This window comes from Lipotes vexillifer, unplaced genomic scaffold (genome assembly GCF_000442215.2).
Source record: "Lipotes vexillifer unplaced genomic scaffold, Lipotes_vexillifer_v1.1 scaffold886, whole genome shotgun sequence".
In the NCBI taxonomy this organism is placed as follows: domain Eukaryota; kingdom Metazoa; phylum Chordata; class Mammalia; order Artiodactyla; family Lipotidae; genus Lipotes; species Lipotes vexillifer.
In genome coordinates, this window is record NW_006771059.1 from 893,139 (window position 1) to 912,364 (window position 19,226).

General features: G+C 35.5%; 1 pseudogene; it reads right to left on the reverse strand.

Moving 5' to 3' along the window:
* Nucleotides 1-11,700: 11,700 nt before the first annotated feature.
* Nucleotides 11,701-16,265, reverse strand: LOC103079980 (sodium/hydrogen exchanger 2-like; annotated as a pseudogene).
* Nucleotides 16,266-19,226: the final 2,961 nt, after the last annotated feature.

A 19,226-nucleotide genomic window follows, 5' to 3' on the forward strand; every position in this document is an offset into this window, starting at 1 on the left:
TGAGATATTATTGAACAATCTGTCTATAATTGCAATCATCCAACAATACCTCCCCAAAACACCTAAACTCCCCAATCAGGGTCTTAAATGGATTACAGTATTAATCAATGAGAAAATGTAAATATCAAATGATGAAGTCTCTAGGAGTAAGATGCATTTGAACACCTGGAAGAATTGCAAAATTAAAGGAGAACATGAGTATTACTGATAAATTATCAGAGACATTAAGAATTCTAAAAGATATAGGAATTGAAAGTTAATTCTTTAAAATGACTTTGCATTTTGAAGTAACGTTGCGCTACATGACACGTATTAAAGTGAAAATTAGTTAGGGCTTAGATAAAAACACAATTTGATTTGGGACTGGTTTAATACAATTCATTAAGTTTTAAATGAGAAGAAAATAAATGTTCAACCTTAATCAGTCATTTACAAACAAAATATAACAAAACAAAAAATTCAAAGCCTAAGGAACCCATTCTAGAGAAATAATTATTTTGTTTAAGGGAAGCCTGCCAGATTCACATCTTCTGACTTGTCTTATTCCACCACACACACACACACAAATATCCACCATCATTATGCTCGTTAAAACATTTTAGCCAAAATTTGAAATACTATCTCATTAAGTTGCTGAATAGGTTTTTAGACATTTTTTTCAATATTCTTTTGCCCAGCTTTATAAAACTGAAGTGAAATGGCAATTAGAGGGAAATGGTGATATGGAGAGGATAAAGAGATAATTCAAGAGAAAAGCTGCCTTAGAATGAAACTCCTAAAGCATTATATTTATTTCCTCTTCTGTTCTCAACCTCAACCTTACCTTTTTAAGTAGCTAAAATGCAGTCTTTGCTGTAAAGCTATTGGTGTCAACCACTTGAATAAATGGCAATTCTTCCATTCCCCTATTGATTTAAAAATAAATCTCATCTCAAGTTTTGCAAATGTTCTGTTTGAGTTATGGTAGAGACTATTTCACATGCTATAATTGTCTCTCCTAAATATACACTCATTTCAAGTTTCTGAAGGAGAATGTTGGCCCATTCATATCCATCTAAGTGTAAGGTTTCAAATTGCACTACTTTGTTTTGTTTACCTGAGCAATAACAGTAAAGAGGATAACAACTGTGGCTGCTGCAATGAAGAGCTTCTTTCTGGGAAACTCTGGGAGCAGAAAAACAAGGGAGAAACAGATTGCTCCCCTCAGTCCTCCATAGGATATAATAAATGGGTCCTTTCTGGTGACTGTATTCACATGACATTTGTTCACGAAGAAAATCAGCACAAGAACTCCTAAATTTTCCAATAAGTAGAATACTTGAGTAATCAACAGAAGGAAAATGCTACAAACATGTTATAATAAATTAGTGCTAAACTAGATTGGAATTCTAAGGATTTGTGATGAATAGTTTAAAAGCCTAAACTAACTAAACTATTTAAAGGTTTATTTTCTCAGAGAGATTTCTTTAAATAGTTACATTTTATTTTGGTTGTGCTTTGGTTTTTCCTTTGATTTTTCTGTTTTTTAGGATGAAAGCAGTGCAATTCCCTTCCTTAGGCCCATGTGGACTAATCTGGGGCATTCTGCAAAAACGGTCTCTACAAACAGAATGTAACTTCTCTTCAGTCTTATAAATACTAGTGAGGTGACCCAAGCTGGTGAACTAAAAGTTAAGTAATGTGACCTGTGTTGGTTTTAATCTTTGATGAGCCAGGATTCCATGTTCTTCAAGGCTTTGAAAAAAGGTTTCCTTTTACTCCTGTCACCCGGAGTCTAGAGTTCTGAGACTCAAGCCTCAGCCAAAGCTTTTTACTCCTCACATTTGTCTGTAGTCTCAAAAACGAGCCTTAAACATGAGAGAAGTGCTTGCTCAGGTACTAGTACTATTTGAAGGGCACCAGTTAAACCTTTGTCCCATAGATCTTACTCCCAGTGATTATGTTTCGAACATCTTACTGTGAATGAGTTTATCAGATAATTTACTTCAAGACCAGAAAGAGAATGCAAGGTTACTTGACAGATGGGCTGAAAGTGGGGATTCTTACACAAAATTTGAGCTGAAATAAATTGGCTAACAGACAATTTAGCCAAAATTGATTTGTTTGGAAAATATATATATATGGCAATTTGGAGAGCTGTGGGAGTAGTCTGGCAGCCTCTGTATATGACTAAGAATTTTGGTCCATATTACTGTTTTTAAAAAATTTTAATTCAATTTAAATATTTTACACAGTGCCAGAAAATGAAAACTTAGTCAAACTATTAGAGCAGTATGGTTAAAATAATTGAGAGCTAAATCCACTGAAAATTTTAGAGCTTTTAATTTTCTTTTAAAAACTAAGTTTCTTTACCCTTTTAATTTTCTTTCTTATTACTACAAAAGCAAAGGAAGCTCCTAAAGAAAAATACAAATATACAAAGGAAGCATATAACACCCAAAATCCCACCCATCCAGAGAGAAAATTATTGCTAACACTTTGGAACAAAACCTTCCAAAGCCACACATGACTTTATATTATTATTTTTCTAATAATAACTACTTCCCCACTGTTGAATATTTAAGTTGTTCCAATACTGCCTAAAGATGTATAATCAAATTTCTAATCATTCTTATGCTGTATTAAAATTACCAGAACCCAAAGTTAGTGACAGCATATTCATTTGAGGCCAAATTACCATTTGGCTAAATGGAAATTCATCCAGAATACTTTAAGTCAAACTGCATTTTGGCCAGCTTAGGTGTATTGCTTCAGCAATATTGACATATTGCCAGAATGCTGACTTTTCAGCTTTGTTTATTACTTATCCTAAGTGGGTCCCCAAACCAAAAGAATGAGAATATTCTACAGAAATCTTCTAATTTAACAGAATTGCAAATAATTATATCATTTAATATGGCTAAAATCCAAAGGGAAAAAATTCCTAGCCTCATATGGTCTGTATTCACTTCATCTTTCCTATGTATATCTAGGCACAAAATTAAGCTAAATTGTGATGCCAGACTTAAAAGAGGTACAGATACCTCATTGACTATTTTATGATAAGGATCTTTTTCCTTTTCTCATACCAGATGTACTGGTTATCTACACATTATAATTTAGAAATAAAATGGTATTGGAAAGAGGATTTGTTTCAGCTCATGAATTTTCACACGAAACTATACATACAAATATACAGAAATCCTGGCATTCATCTTTAACATTTGCTCTTGCTAGGTCTTAACATATTACTACTCTTTCTTTTTTTTAATTGAAGTATAGTTGATTTACAGTGTTGTGTTAGTTTCTGGTATACAGCAAAGTGATTCAGTTATATGTATACATATATATTGTTTTTCATATCTTTTTCCATTATGGTTTATTATAGGATATTGAATATATTTCCCTGTACTATACAGTAAGACCTTTTTTATCTAGTCTATATATAGTAGTTTGTATCTGCTAATCCCAGTCCCTCCACTATCCCTTTTCGCCTTTGGTAACCATAAGTTTGTTTTCTATGTCCATGAGTATATTTTGTAAATAAGATCATTTGTATCATATTTTAGATGATACATATAAATGATATCATATGGTATTTGTCTTTCTCTTTATGACTTACTAAACTTAGTATGAGAATCTCTAAACCAATCCATGTTGCTGCTGGAAGCAGTAGAGGGGGATATCATTGGAGCAAGTGTACACTCCTCAGTTGTGCCTAAGGAGTCAAAAGACCTGTATGTAGAATACTATAAGATGCTGATGAAGGAAATTAAAGATGATACAAATAGATGGAGAGATAGACCATGTTCTTAGATTGGAAGAATAACATTGTGAAAATGACTATACTACCCAAAACAATCTGCAGATTCAATGCAATCCTTATCAAACTACCAATGGCATTTATAACAGAACTAGGACAAAAAAATTCACAATTTGTATGGAAACACAAAAGACCCCAAATAGCCAAAGAATTCTTGAGAAAGAAAAACAGAGCTGGATGAATCAGGCTTCTGGACTTCAGACTGTACTACAAAGCTACAGAAGTCAAGACAGTATGGTACTGGCACAAAAACAGAAATATAGATCAATGGAACAGGATAGAAAACCCAGAGATAAACCCACGCACGTATGGTCACCTTATTTCTGATAAAGGAGGCAAGAATATACAATGGAAAAAAGACAGCCTCTTCAATAAGTGGTGCTGGGAAAACTAGACAGCTACATGTAAAAGAATGAAATGAGAACACTCCCTAACACCACAGACAAAAATAAACTCAAAATGGATGAAAGACCTAAATGTAAGGCCAGACACTAAGACTCTTAGAGGAAAACAAGCACTCTATGACATGACTCACAGCAAGATCCTTTTTGACCCACCTCCTAGATAAATGGAACTAAAAACAAAAATAAACAAATGGACCTAGTGAAACCTAAAAGCTTTTGCACAGCAAAGGAAACCATAAACAAGACAAAAAGACAACCCTCAGAATGGGAGAAAATATTTGCAAATGAAGCAACTGTCAAAGGATTAATCTCCAAAATTTACAAGCAGGTTATGCAGCTCAATATCATTAAAACAAACAACCCAATCCTAAAATGGGCAGAAGACTTAAATAGACATTTCTCCAAAGAAGATATGCAGATGGGCAACAAACACATGTAAAGATGCTCAACATCACTAATTACTAGAGAAATGCAAATCAAAACTGCAATGCCGTATTACCCTCACACCAATCACAATGGCCATCATCAAAAAATCTACAAACAATAAATGCTGGAGTGGGTGTGGAGATAAGGGAAGCCTCTTACACTGTTGGTGGGAATGTAAATTGATACAGCCACTATGGAGAACAGTATGGGGGTTCTTTAAAAAACTAAAAATAGAGTTACCATACTATCCAGCAATCCTGCTCCTGGGCATATACCCTGAGACAACCATAGTTCAAAAATATACATGCACCCCAATGTTCATTGCAACAGTATTTACAATAGCCATGACATGGAAGCAACTTAAATGCCCATCAACAGATGAATGGATAAAGATGTGGTATATATTTATAATGGAATATTACTCAGCCGTAAAAAGGAACAAAAGTGTGTCATTTGCGGAGACGTGGATGGACATAGAGACTGTCATACAGAGCAAAGTAAGTCAGAAAGAGTAAAACAAATAACGTATATTAACGCATATATGTGGAATCTAGAAAAATGGTATAAGTGATCTATTTGCAAAGCAGAAATAGAGACTCAGACATAGAGAACAAACTTATGGATACCAAGGGGGATAAGGAGGGTGGGATGAATTGGGAGATTGGGATTGACATATATACACTACTATATATGAAATAGATAACTAATGAGAATCTACTGTATAGCACAGGGAACTCTACTCAGTGCTCTGTGGTGACCTAAATGGGAAAGAAATCCAAAAATGAGGGGATATATGTATACATATAGCTCATTCACTTTTCTGTACAGCAGAAACTAACACAACATTGTAACGCTACTATACTCCAATAAAAATTCATTTAAAAAAATCTAAAAATAATTGGGCATCAAAAGCCTTAAGTGAACTCTCAAGTGCTAATTAATCTCCAGATAATATATTTCCTTATTATTTTCACTACGTTTAATAATTTCCAATAAATAGCATTTGGTTACTTAATAATTATCATAAATTTCTTGTTTTCCAACCTGTTACATGCAGGTTTTATTCTCATATCCTACTCTGTAAAAAAAAAAAAAAAATTAAAGCAGCTCTATAACCACAAATGTCCATTCTCTTGGGTCAGTTTGTGATTGTTTGAGAGAAATGGAATAATGAAATCCTCAGGGAGTAAGATTCACATAGAGCATCTGCTGAAATTCCTGAAATACTACATGCTGTCTGGTGTCTTTCAGCACAAGAGAGTTCTACATTTTCATCTTTGAGGATCTTAGAGGTGGTAACTAATTAAAATATTACCCAGAATGTATTATTGCCACCAGACATGCACTATGACCACATCTAAGGCAATTCCCAGTTGATACTGCTTAATATTTTCTGAGCAGTATGGTGCATTGTGTGATTTCTCCCCCATACATAGTTCCTACTCTTTTTTTAATTGAATTTTATTTATTTATTTTTTTATACAGCAGGTTCTTATTAGTTATTTATTTTATACGTATTAGTGTATATATGTCAATCCTAGTCTTGCAGTTCATCCCACTACCACCACCACCCCACTTCCCCCGTTTGGTGCCCATATGTATGTTCTCTACATCTGTATCTCTATTTCTGCCTTGCAAACACGTTCATCTGTAACATTTTTCTAGATTCCACATATATGTGTTAATACACAATATTTGTTTTTCTCTTTCTGACTTACTTCACTCTGTATGACAGTCCCGAGCTCCATTCACGTCTCTACAAATGACATAATTTTCTTCTTTTTATGGCTGAGTAATATGCCATTGTATATATGTACCACATCTTCTTTATCCATTCATCTGTCAGTGGACATTTAGGTTGCTCCCATGACCTGACCTGGCTATTGTAAATAGTGCTGCAATGAACACTGGGGTACATGTGTCTTTTAGAATTATGCTTTTCTCTGGGTATAGGCGCAGCAGTGGGATTGCTGGGTCATATGGTAATTCTATTTTTAGACATGGTTCCTACTCTTAATCACTTTATGATCATAGGTAACATGAAGTCACTCTGACAGTACATACATTAAGCTAGAAATACAATTTGCATATAAACTGATTATTTTCAAAGATTGATTGTAATTTTTCTTTCTATTCTGTTTTCTAACTATAGAAAAACATACATTCATACATCTCATAAAGAAAGACAATAACCAGATAAAAGATGAATGAAGTAGCTGTGGTTTTAAAGTACCCCTCCACAACACTTAGGTCATTTCTAATTCTTTTTTAGAAATGACACCAAAAAGAAGGTATAAAGAGAGGTGAGAGTGAAAGATCAATTACGCAAAACCAGAACTATAATTTGGTCATTTCTTTTAGCTAGGGTAAGAAGAGCTAATGAAGGTGGCAATGTCAGGTAAAGGAAAAGCTATTTAAGTAAAACCTGGGGATAAACCAGGATTAAAATATATTTTCATTTATTAACTATTAAATATAACACATTCCTAATAAAATGGTTATAACTGCTAATATTGAGTGTCTACTACATGATAGTCACATTTCATGAATTATTCCATTTAATCTTCATAACCTCACAAAATACACAAAATGTAAATAAGTTAACTAACTGGTCCAATGTTAAACAACTAGTAAGTTGCAGAGCATATATTTTAACCCAACTCTGACTAATTCCAGTACTTATGGCCTTTCTATCACCCAATGCCACACCATGTTAAAATAGAAAAAATTATCCTGCATAGATCACTTATTTTTCATATAGTAAAATGTTATTAATATCCTTCTCATACAAAAAAAAGTTACTATAAGCACCCCAAGACTGTGCTTCATAAGGAAGAAAAGCCAAAGATCTAAAACACAACAAAATCTAGGTGGAATATAGGCATTCCTCAGTGATATTGCAGGTTCTGTACCAGATCACTCTAATAAAGTGAATATTGCAATAAAGCAAGTCACATGAAGTTTTTGTTTTCCTGGTGCACATAAAATTATGTTTATTCTGTACTGTAATCTATTACATGTACAATAGCATTATGTCTGAAAATCAATGGACATACCTTAATTTTAAAAGTCTTTATTGCTAAAAATGCTAACCATCAACTGAACCTTCAGTGATTTGTAATCCTTCTGCTGGTAGAGGGTTTAAAATATTGCAAGAATTATCAAAATGTGACACAGAGACATGAAGTGAGCAAATGCTATTGGATAAACAGCACCGATACTCTTGCTCAATGCAGGGTTGCCACAAACCTTCAGTTTGTAAAACATGCAACAACTGTGAAGTGTAATAAAATGAATCACAATAAAGTGAGATATGCCTGTACTAAACTCAAAATTTTTCAAGTATTTTTTACTTCATAACTCTGCATACCTTATGATTTCTCTTTACATAACAAACTGTATATGGTGCAATAGTAAATTACTATAAAATTAAGTTGTAACTATTCACCTTTTTGGGTAACGGTTAGGACTAAAATCTACAGTTTAGAACACTTGTCAAAAAAGATCCATGTGAGACCTTTACCAGTAATAATCAGATATGGTTCCTGTAGCTCTCCATGCAAAACAAATCAAGCCTGCCTACATAAGTTAAATTTGTGTTCTTATATTGATAGTCTGGCACACCCCATGTGATAATTTGGCAATAATTCTCACCTACTTTATAAAGTTTCCTGTCCCTACTTCTTTTATTTCTTTTCCCTTCACTATCAGCTGTCACCCAACAGACTTATGGTCACGCATTTTTTCCTTTTCATTTCTTTCTCTTTTCACTGTAAAACTCCAGTTTTAATCCAGCACAACATTTAAAAAAGGGGAGACAAATAGTATTTTTTTGAAGTACAGCCACTTAGGAATCAAATTCTAATACTAGTTTTTTTAAAAACAAATATTATAACAAGGATTTTAAAGTGAGAACAGCTTTCTTTTTAGACCACTTAGACTATCAATTTCAACCACTTATTTGCTTTCACCCTTACTATATAAAGTGTTGAAGTAAGAGCAAGCTCTAATAATTAAAAAAGGGGTTGTATCTCTGTACACAAATTTTGTATGTAGCACCTAGCACTGTAACTTGGGCTACTAAGTATTTAATACACCTATCAAATTGTAAGCAGCTCTTTGCAGGAAACAGATTTTTGCGGGAAGCAGCTCTTTGCAGTAGGCCCTTTGTCCCATCACTTCAGCAGCTGTATTTTAACTTAACCTTACACCAGGTGCCCCCATGCTTCACTAATCTCTGGCCCACGCATATTTCTCAAACCTTTTGATCACATAATGCCTTGTCTAACCTGTTGATTTTTTTTCTTAGACTGAAGATGTAAGAATGAAGAATAAATAATTAACCGATGACTAGATCTTTACCCTATTTTCCCCTTCAGTAACCTCACGAGCAAACTGCATGAACAAGAAAGCATCTAAAGAAAGATCACAAGGAGTCAGTAAGTCTGCACACAGTGAAAGATGACCAAGATTCTGACCCCCTCTCCAAATAATTAACTGCAACTAGCTTCCCCTTTCCCCTTTAAAAACTTTCATGGCTGAGCAGAATCTGTGGAATTGGTTCTTGGTCCACCTTCTCCCCAGGTTGCCAGCCTCCTGAATAAAGCAACTTTTCCTTTTCCAACCAATATTTGTGTCTCCAGTATCAGCTTTCAAGAGGCAAGCAGCTGAACTTGAGTTTGGTAACAAAATAACAATATTTTTACCAGTTCCCAAAGCATTTTACCAGTCTAACTTTTCTCTAGGAGGCACACAAAAGTAAAGTAATAATAATACTAAATAAATAAATTAATAAAACTTATCTTCAATAAATATTTAGCATCTATGGTATGCTAGTTAATTAGTTAAAACAGAAAAGTACAGAGGATATTGTCACTATCTTACAGGAGCTCACAATACTTGGGGGTGGGGATGGATAAAATATGCTCACATATGCATAAGGTAAAAATAATTAAGTACCTTATGGCCACTTTCTGGAAGATTTAGTGAGTATCTGGTTACAAATTGTCCTCACAGTTAAAGCAGTTAATATGAATCAAAAACTGTTCAATATTTAATGGTACTAAAGATTAAAAGAAGTTATTATGGAAGGCAAAAGGAGGAAGCAGGCAGAAAATTCTAGAGCCTCTAGGTCTTCAGTGTTGAGAGAGCCATGAAGCCAGCCTCCCCTTCTCCCTTTTCTACACCCCCCCCAACTCTTGCTTTTCCCCTACGTCTCAGACCTTCCTTCCCTTCTCCACAAGGAACTCTGGCCCAGGCCCAGGCATGACAGCAGATAAGTGCTCTTCATTGTTACCGTACATTTGAGTATTTCCCATCTTTCTTTCTTGTCAACCTATTATTTCATGTGTATGTTTTTCATCATTAAGTAGATTATAAGATCTCTGAATGCAAGAATTTAAAATTTTTAAAAAGTAACTTTTATCACTCCTAACAATGAGAATAGCACTAAACATACAGGAGCTCATAAATACTTGTCTGTTTTTTTGTTTTTGTTTTTGTTTTTGTTTTGCGGTATGCGGGCCTCTCACTGCTATGGCCTCTCCCTTTGCGGAGCACAGGCTCCAGACGCGCAGGCCCAGCGGCCATGGCTCACGGGCCCAGCCACTCCGTGGCACGTGGAATCCTCCCAGACCGGGGCAGGAGCCCGCGTCCCCTGCATCGGCAGGTGGACTCTCAACCACTGCGCCACCAGGGAAGCCCCTTGTCTGTTTTTTTTAATTAAAATGTCTCTCAGGGACAATGGAAAAAGATTGACTGGAATTCATTCTAACCTGAGAGACCCGCTGTTTCTTTCAGGACTCAACACAGACATGGCAATACTCTCCACATTGCAAAGTTCTTTAAAAGTCCAGGGTGCTCAGAAGAAGGAAGCCACTTAAAAGATACTGTATTCAAAGCTTTGGAAAATGCCCTGGATTAGAAGATTTAAATTTCCTAATCCAATTCCTTTATTGGATTTTTTAAACATGTCTTTCATTAATAGGTAACGCGAACAATAAAAATCAAAGACAATTTAAGCACAAACTACATTCCTCAACAAGTTAAAATGCAATCACCCAGACCCTAGACAGAATCCTTGCTTTCAACCTAGAACATTTTATTTAAAACAGACTAATTTCAAGGACTATACTGTGACATTTATCATGTACAGTAATTCCATTTAGAACTTAGAGCAACCTAAAATCAAATGGCATTATCTCTATAGAACTTAATTTAAAAATCAATCTTTTCGGGCTTCCCTGGTGGTACAGTGGTTGAGAGTCCGCCTGCCGATGCAGGGGTCACGGGTTCGTGCCCTGATCGGGGAAGATCCCACATGCCGCGGAGAAGCTAGGCCTGTGAGCCATGGCCGCTGATCCTGCATGTCCGGAGCCTGCAACATTTAAAAAAAAAAGCATTCTATTTCTTTTAAAAACACAGAATGGGATGGTCTGTCTGAACCCTAGTACAAAAGCATTTTGGTGTTAATACTTACCATGTGGGCATTTAGCCTTACAAGCTAATTACTAGATATGAGGTACTATCATCATTGGTTAAATGCCAGTGATGGATAAGAAAAAAAATGCCATATGGTTTACAAAAGAAGTAATAAAATTACTTAATTGTTATGGCAGAAAGTTCATCTATACAAGGACTAATGCCAAGCTTATTTATATGCTGGGCCATCTAATTACTTACCACTGGAATGCTACTGGGCTCAGATAACTAATCCATTAGGAGAAATGATTCTCCCCTGCGAAGACAGAGAATTGCCCTAGGTAGCCCCATGCCAAATTCTCAGCATTTTTGTTTTACAATGAAAGAGTCATACTGACCCCCACCCCAAAATAGGAAAGGTAGTTGGGATGTAGTCATTTAGTCTCTACAGGGAGCCCATGAATTTGACCACAATAACACTTGCAGTGCTATGACTAAGTGACTATTAGAGATAACAGGAAACCCTAGAAGAACATAAAGGGAGGGTCCTTCTCCCATATCTAGGAAATGCAATTTCCTAGATTTCTAGTGGGGAATCAGACTCAATTCCTAAAAGAAATTCAATAAATCAAAGACTTTTCCAGATACTTATGTCACAATCCCTGAGAGATGGAACATTTCAGCTGTCAGGTAGGAGAGATAGCTATATAAGAAGATAGAGAAGTTCGATGACCCAGCTGGTCTTGGTAAAGCGTGTGGTAAAGGCAGCAACCATGCCAAACAGGAGCCCAGTGAAAATGCCTCCTATTCCAACCAAAAAATACTTCCCTACCCCAGCCAAAATATCCAATGGTTTGATAGATGGCATTTCAGAGAAAGATTTGAACAACTTATAGAGCACCTTCATAAAAAAAGATTAGAGTGAATTTACCAATCAGAAAAGTCTCAACTTATGCCCTATGTATCCTTCTATTTTGAGGCTTCTCAACTTTGAAGTCCTCCAACTCCCCATTTCCTTCTCAACATGAGTTCCTAGAAATCTTCCCTACATCAAAAGATATTTCTATAAGTCAATATCAAATTATTTATGATTCTGTTTGAAAATTGTCTGTGAATATATGCTTCATGGCTAAAATATTCTTATTTGACATGACTAGAAAGACTGTGGCCCCCAGAAGTTTTACCCTAGTTTTCACTTAATAAACTGATACAAGATTAGTATAGTAACAAAAAAGCATGGTCATTTTTGAAAACATATTAATGACCAGTAAATCATATTCTCTTGATTCATAAACTTATTCCTAGAACTAAATTGCTCAATCATGGTCTAAACCAGAATTCAATTCTTATTTAAATTTCAAGGGTGACCATAAGAGAACCTAATTAATTACCATGGAAGCTCATGCTTCAGATACTTACAACAGTAACAGCATCATTAAGGAGGGATTCTCCGAACACCAAAATATGAAGCTTTCCATTCACATGAATTTCTTCAAATACAGAGAGTACAGCCACAGGATCTACTGCAGCAATCAAACTACCAAACCAAAAGTTATGGAGCAATGACACATCTTGAAGTTCGAAGTACTTCACCTGACATATGCCATAGAGGAAAAGGCCTATCCCAAATGCCTTCCACATGGTTCCAACTACAGCATATGACAGAATGGTCCCTATGTTTTCAAAAAATGGCCAACTAGGCATAAAATATCCTGCATCAAGGACTATTGGTGGAAGTAAATACAAGAAAAAATATATCACTGCTTATGACTGGTGGGGATTTGTCATTTAAACTGTAAATTAGTCCTCCCATGATGAGACCTACAAATATCAAGAGGCAGCTTTCAGGTACAACTGCGGGTAATTTATTATAGAGGTGAAATCCTAGAAAAGAGAAAAAAGATAGACTATTATAACATCTTTATTATCAGTCATCTCTATATGTCAGCCTTCTTCTCAAGCCTCGTGATTTCAGGAAAATACCTTTTCGTCATTTTACATTTTACATTTTAATAATGACTTGATAAAGATGCAGAGGCATGAGTGGAGACAATTTTCTTTATAATGGAAAATATTTTTTTCAGTGTCCACTGAATCATTTTCAAACGTGAGTACATGTTTTAAAATGGAAACAATGCATTTATCAGCTAGCAATATTCTTCTGCTCTTCTCATGATCATAGTCAAAGATATCAGAAACTTAAAAATATAGAAATGACAACCATAATTCAAATGTTTGCTTTGAATAATAAGAGTTGAAAAGGGCTTTAGTAATAATAACTAACTCTTCATTGATGAGGAATCATAATTACTTATAAGGAAATTGAGGCCAAAGAAGTAAAGTGACTTTTTATGGCTAAATGGTAATTATGTGGCAGAACTGAGGTGACAACCCAGCCAGGTCTCCTGACTTCTAGCTCAGTGTTCCTATAATTACCCCAAACTGTCACTTGGTATGATTGACAGATATGGACTTAACACTAATGCATACTACTGAATTATCAAAATACAATCCCAACTATAAAGTTAGTTTTTTCTCATACAATGATATGAGTCTTTCATCCCATGAGGGAAATGCAGCCATCTCTAGCAACCCACATAGCAGCAGTTCTCTGTTTTATCCTGTATTCTTTTACCTTTGCCCACATTATATGCCACATCATCATGCTCTAGCTTACATGAAGCCTATAAATAACAACTCTAATTGTCATCAATCCTCTCTGCTATAGAAAGGACCTTAATGGTCATCTGAGCTAATCCATCCCCTTCCTCTCTGCCCCAGTCACCACTAATACACTGCTGAGATCCCTTTCTAAAATATTTGTTAATTAATTTGACTACAACTTTCTCAAGGATTGAAGCTAGTTTTTACATTAATCCCCTAGCACATTGATAGCACATAGAAACAGCTCAACAGATACTTATCAAATAAATAATAAATATATTTTTAGAAAAGAAAGCCAGTTGGTTCCTAAGCTAGATTTTAAATAGTTTCAAAAGTGCTTTCACATATACTCTTCTATTTGATTTTCTCATCATACCAACACAGCAATGTAAGTACTGTTATGGCCAAAGAAGTACTTCAATCATCTAACACATACTGATTGCCTATATGCCAGGCACTGGCTCCTAAATTTGAGCAAATATTAAATAGCTCAAAGTCATCTTATCTTTCCACTAAACCATGCTAGGTCTCTCTTTATCCTCTGCAGAACCACTTATTTCCTCTAGGCATTGAAATAATTTGAAAACTCCTCATGGGAAAGATGGGGTCTTATTCATCTCTGTAGCCCATGGGCCCAATATAATGCTCCACACATAATATGTGCTCAAAAATATTTGTTGAATGAATGCTAACAAGGATTTTTTTTTAAATTAACATTCTCTTACAAGGTCACAGCAAAAAAATTGTCTGTCAGTGATGGCTCAATAAAGTCCTACTTAAACATATTGGGATGGAAGACCTACTGGGAAGTCCCTTTGCCCTGTTATCCTGAAATTAACATTTAATTAGACTATTTATTACAATCAATATATCTAGTACTGAAAAAATAATTTAAAAGAAACCTAATCCTAATAACCTTAATTATTAACCCTAATAATTTAAAAGAATCCACAAATGTTAATTAATATCACCCAAAGCAGCATGTATTTCTAATCAAGGAAGCATGAGACTAGCATTCTAGTTCTGATTTGTTGAACTTCACAAAGCATCTTCTCTCCCTGGGCCTCCAATTTCCTATCTATAAAATAAAGGAGTTGGATAAGACTGATATCTATGGTTTTTCCAGCTCTGACAATCTATTGTGCTATGAATCTATGGATTTTCTGTGTCATCATTAAATATTATATTTCATGAATGATAAAGCTTTGGTATCTATAAAGTCACTTAAATAACACTTTGAAATGCTGAACATGATTTATTTTAGAATAAATTCATTTTAAAATGACAAAATTCTACAGTCTTTTATGTTTTCCTGGCATTGTTTTTGGTTCTCAACTTACTTAAAAATGTTAATTCCATCATAAATACTTTGAACTGTTAAAGGACTCTCATAATTTTAATACCACCAAGGCAAAGGTCTGATAAATTATTAAAGAACATAAGAGGAATAACTGATAATAAATCTCCTTAGGAGAATCACAACACTAGTAAATCAGGGTGTTCATAACGGTGAAATAGTTAAAACATAGCAGCTTTTCTTTTCTTGCTGGATTTAGTCTTTGTGTTTCCACTTAATTTCTGAGTGGTGACAAAAAGGCCTATCTTTTAAAAAATAGGAAATGGACTTGTTCCACTTTCTCACTACCTGGCAACTATAATAAGCATCCTGTGAGGAAATAAGGTCATCTAAAGACTCAGATCAGCTAGAATCATTCTATTAAGATTTCTCTGTTCTCCCTTTTAAAGTTATGCCTCATCTTCTCAACCCTTGAACAGCCGGGACCCTTTGCAGTCTAAGTTTCTGTGCTGAGCCCACTCATTCCACCTCCTTCTGCTGGGATACCACCAACATTTGAACATAATCACTGCAAGAGGGTTTGAGGTATGAAGATAAAGATCCTTGTGACAGAGCTCAGGAGGGAAATATTCCACTTTGCCTTTCTATAGTCTATTAAGGAAAAGGTGCCCTTCTTAACATCTGGAAAGACCCTGAAAGTCCCCTCCCCCATTACGCAAATCCCTGGGAGAGCCTTGGGAAGTTCCTGGATTATCTTTTTTTTTTTTTTTTTTTTTTTCGGTATGAGGGCCTCTCACTGTTGTGGCCTCTCACTTTGTGGAGCACAGGCTCCGGACGCGCAGGCTCAGCGGCCATGGCTCACGGGCCCAGCCGCTCTGCGGCATGTGCCTCTCACTGTTGTGGCCTCTCCCGTTGCGGAGCACAGGCTCCGGATGCGCAGGCTCAGCAGCCGTGGCTCACAGGCCTAGCTTCTCCGTGGCATGTGGGATCTTCCTGGACTGGGGCACAAACCCGCGTCCCCTGCATCGGCAGGCGGACTGTCAACCACTGTGCCACCAGGGAAGCCCACTCACTTACCTATCTTTGCCAGAGAGGCTAACATAATCCAGAGTGTGATCTCGAAAGGAATTTGCACATGCTGGTAATCCAGGGAAAAGAGGAGTGTGTGAGCAGACACCATCGAGGCATTTTCCTGTGTTCTTTTGGGTTCCCAGCTGCTATTTTTTGCCATCTGGTCCCCGTAGTACAGCATGTTACCCCCAGAGGTTCCCAGAAGCTGGGAGCAGAGCTGCCCCAGTAACAGAGGTAAGAGGAGGCCCAGCCAATGGGCCACCACCAGCTCTGCCAGCTGTGCTTGCTAAAGTACTTAATCTCCCCCCACCCCAGCTGCAGTTGCTCACAAATGCAGTTTGCTGTCCCTGACCCTTAGTCCTGCTGTCTAGCATTTAATGGATCAGTGAAAATTCCAGCAGCTCCATGGATTCCTAGAAGAGAAATACTGGGCTGTTATGCCCTGTAATGAAATTAGAGCCGGAGCCAGCAAAGGGAGGAAGCTGGGACAAATTCATTGATTGACATGGAAAAGGATTTTACCCCCAGTCCTAACTCTCAAGGGAAGAAATTCACTGGGAACTGGATTCTGGCCACTTAGCAATCTATTTTCTTACTAAAGATAACTCCAATTCAGAATGGATATGGAAAACTATTCAAGAAGAATTCCTAAATCTCCAGAGACTATCAAGACTTTTGAGTACGAGAATCCTAACTAGGATGCCAAATTCAAGCTGTTTTTTGGGGAAAACTCTAGAGGTAGAGCTCCTTATTTCCACAGAGAGAGGCGAAGGGGTCGACAAAATTAAATCAGCTGCTCCTGGAAATTCTAGGAGAAAAGCCTTTTCTTTTTTCTGAATAAATGGCCTAGTACTTAAGAGGGGAATAGAAATACTATTTTTATTTTTTTTACCATAATTCCTATCTTCCATGTGATATCTTTCAATAGAACTTCTAAAAAAGGACAAGCACCTTCTACTCCAACTTCCACTCCATGTAAATTATGCCTACTTTACTTGTTAATCAATTTTCTCAGGTTTCACCATGAAAAACATGTATTGATTGCTTATAAACTCAGTGAGATTTCATTAGAGAGGCCAATCTCCAGAATAGTTACATATCCTTTTGTATCGCTGTGCCCTTTTCATTTTTATTATCCTCAAATTAGGCATGATTTTAAACCTGGTGTCTTTTCTGTTGCTGTCCTTTGTGAAACTCTTTAGAGGACATCTTGTTACATAGATTACCAAATAGAATAGCATCAAAAATTTAATACTTACATATTTATTTTTTTTGTGGCAATTGGGGAAAAATGTAATTAAAAGTGAAATGTGATGAAATAAATTTTCACATATTGAGGTATGGGGAAGTCATTCTGTCTTATACATAAGTAAACTTGAATTTTATGCTAATTAAAACAGGCTGTTTGTGGCCTATCAAACATACATTGTACATCTGCTTTAATTATTAAAGAAAAGGGCACATTAACCAGAAGTAAAGAATGTCCATGTTAGAAATAAACATTAGCCTCCTTTCCTGAACACTAATGCTGGTACTCCTTTGATTATAAGACTCCCTACCCAGGTGCCAAAGTCATAGTGGCTCACTGTGTACAGTAGATCTGCTTTTGTGAAACTTTGAAGGAATGTATCCCTGACTTGTTTAATGTTCTTTGTTCTGAAAAGATATAAAACTGTACTGAAAACCATGCTTCTCTGGAGCATTTCCTCAGAGTTATCTGAGAGGCTGTCTTCTGGGCTATAGTCCTCAGTTTGGCTCAAATAAAACTCTTTTCAATTTCTAATATAAATTGCTTATTCATTATTTTCATCAACAAATGTATTGTGTTATTAGTTTCAGAGAAAGAATAGAGCCAATCTAAAAAAAGAAAAAGTTTTCCGAAATTTCCATGTGATTTTTTTCCTTGAGCTTTCAATGCTAAGCATCCACATCACATTGTCCATATAACTAACTGTTAGTATGAATAATATACATATGAATCCTGTGACAAGTTGATAAAGATGGTGAATTTTCTCTACTATTGCATTTTTAACTACATATTTGTATTTGTTCTGTATTATTATAAAATCCTTTATTAGTATTGTTTCTTAATTATAAATATTTTGTACTTTCAGCCTATGAAATTAAATAGACCAGAATAGATCCCCATTTTCTCAGGGTAAAGATATTGCATTATAGACATTGCTTATATAAAGACATATGTTTATATAACAAAGCTTGCAATAGCTACTCAATAAAAATAATTCATGGGGGAAGGTGATAAGTCTATTTTAAAATGATGTACATTTTGAGTATTATAGCAAATATAAATAGTTGTGATACCAAGGAAAATTATTTTTTCTTGTTTTCTTTGTGCTCAAAATTACACAGTAAAAGTAGAAAAGTATTTTCCTGGTAAATTCTTCTTTTTAATAATAATGATCCTTGCCTTTCTGACAGAAAGCAAAAACTATATATACATATACACACATAGAAAGGGAGGGAGGAAGAAACTAAGGAAGGCCAAAATAAGTAAATAAGTACTTCACAAAACAGGATGTAGGACTGCTATCATATTTGACTATTCACAGAGAACACAAGTAATTAAAATACGGGAGCCCTAGGCTATTAGATAAACCGATGACCCATTTTCTTTTCTTAGTTGCTTAAACACCATCTATCCTAACAGCTAATGATAAATCAATGACCCATTTTTCAACAAAAATGAATAATTTGGAGACACAAACTCACCAATGCATAAGGCTTTGGTATGTCAACAAGCAGTCTTCTTGAAAATAAATCTAATTTTTTAAAGTGGGGTATAAGTTAAAAATCTGACAACTTAAAATTTAATTTCCCTGTAAATTTCTCCATTTGCAATTTCATTTACCATGATCTTGTACACAGCATTTAGCTATTTACTTTATTTTTAGATCAGAGACTGCAAATTTGACACTAACCACTATTCTCAGTAATTATTTTCCAAGTTTACATTAGACCAAGTTCTAGAGTAATCATATTAGGTGTGGAATATTCAATATTGGTGTCCATTATTATCTAGGTCTAGATTTTTATATAAGAGGCATATAATGTGATTTTAGGATCTAAGGAAGGTTATTCCATGAAAAGAAAAAACACCTCTCCATTCTTTTCTCTTTTTATT